The sequence below is a fragment of the Hemicordylus capensis genome, chromosome 5 (genome assembly GCF_027244095.1).
Source record: "Hemicordylus capensis ecotype Gifberg chromosome 5, rHemCap1.1.pri, whole genome shotgun sequence".
NCBI lineage: Eukaryota > Metazoa > Chordata > Lepidosauria > Squamata > Cordylidae > Hemicordylus > Hemicordylus capensis.
The window spans coordinates 4,591,358-4,593,305 of record NC_069661.1 but is presented as its reverse complement, the minus strand read 5'-3'; positions in this window follow the sequence as shown (position 1 = coordinate 4,593,305).

Below are 1,948 nucleotides of genomic sequence, written 5' to 3'. Positions count from 1 at the left end.
CTTGCCATCTCCTTGGTTGGCTTATTATCATACACATCAAGGGTTGTCATGGGCAACTGTGCCCCCATTGGCTGGGGGCAGGAAGTGAGGCGGGGAGCCAAAAGGAGGGAGTTTCAAAATGCATTTAAAAGCATTAGGAGGCAGAGAGAGCCCTTGTAGTGTACCTCTCTTGACAGGAGCGTAGCGGGGCTGGTGGTGGCCCATGTGTGGCTGTGGCAGCTCCAGCCCCATGTCAGACACAGGGGCACGGTCGCTCTCCCAAATAGGGCCGTGCATTGGGCAGAGTGGGCCGGAGCGACTCTCCCTGCCAATGCAGCACAGGCTGATCTTCCTCCTGAAGGGGGCCGTGTAGCATGTGGGGTAGAAATGTTAGGTGATTACGTTTTTGCTCTTTAGCAGTGCATGCATTATTGCTGTGCGGTCCAACTACAGTCCTATGTAGCTGTCTGGAGCCTTTTGTCTATGTGCTATAAGATTACCCAGAAGCAGGGAGCTTTTTCTCTCTCAGCCCATTCAGAATAAGCAGCTCTGCCTTTTGGCCTTAGTTCAGATTCCCAGGGCTGCCACCATGGGGCAAATGCTCTCTACGGTGCAGCCTTGTAGTTAGAGAAAAGTAACATAGGAAAAGCCTGCATGACTTTTCACCTAGCAATCATCTTGCCGCAAAAATTCATTCTCTGGACTTTGATCTCCATTTGAACAGCAAACCCCTACAAGCTGATTATCCTCTTGAGAGTCATTTATTTTTTTAAAAAATGATTATTTGATCTTATGTATGTATAAAATATATACATCTCTAGGTGGTCTATGCAATCTTCTCAAGGGGTTTCTTACAGATAAATGAAACTTATGTGTCTCCTTTTTCCGCACTTCCCATGACAAGTGAGGCTCCTGACTCCAGGTGTCTCCCCACAAAAAGGACCAAAAAAATCTGGATAAGATTGGGCTCTACTGGGCTAAGAAATGCATGGAGGTGCAGTTTGAGATTCTCCCAGATTTTTTCTGCACATTCCTGGAGATGTGCAATATGGAAGTCCAGGCAGCTTCGCTGCAGGTCAGTCCTCCCTGGTCACAAGCCCTAGAAGCCCCGGAAAGGTTTCCCGCCCTTTGTGCCAAAGAGGACGCAGACAGGATGGAAGTGTCTCTGTGCCTTTGCCACCTATCATTCCTCTGGGGCAGAGCTACTCAACTTTGGCCTTCTTGCAGATGTTGGCCTACAACTCCCATAATCCCTGGCTATTGGTCACTGTCCCTGAGGATTATGGGAGTTGTAGTCTAAAAACAGCTGAGGTGGGCTAGGTTGAGCAGGCCTGCTCTGGGGGCATGCTGTGCAGAGCCCCTGCTGCGTGCAGTTCTGCCCTGCTCTCTCCCACTTTCTCAGATGCCGAAGAGCTGCTCTCGGGTTCTCACGAGCGTGGGCCCAGTCTCTTCAGGAACAGGTCCAAGACAGCGTAGAATTGCACATTATGACAAACATAAGAACAGCCCTGCTGGATCAGGCCCAAGGAGGCCCATCTAGTCCAGCATCCTGTTTCACACAGTAGCCCACCAGAAAAGGCAACAGCATGAGTGGGGTTTCCTAGTGCTCATCTCTCAGGGTCTTCATGCAAGATTTCCCACGGGGCCCTGGCTTGCCTTGACTTGCTGCAGGGTCTCTACGGTGTGTGCTGGCAGGCCTAGCCACCACAATGGTGTGCGCTGTAGACCCCCCTGCCCCCACATGCAGTCTTTTCTGGAAGAAATAAATGCTGCGTTCCCAGAGAGATCTCCGCCATGCTTAAGAATGCTAGGTGCTCCCATTTGTCAAAATTCAAAGAGAATCTTTCTCCAAATATAGTGTTTGTCTCAGTCCTCCTGGACCATGTGGGGCTGGAGGTAGGGCGCATGTCATTAAGGGGATTATGGCCTAACAAAATGCTGCCATGAATGTTGCACCTGGGTGGGTACA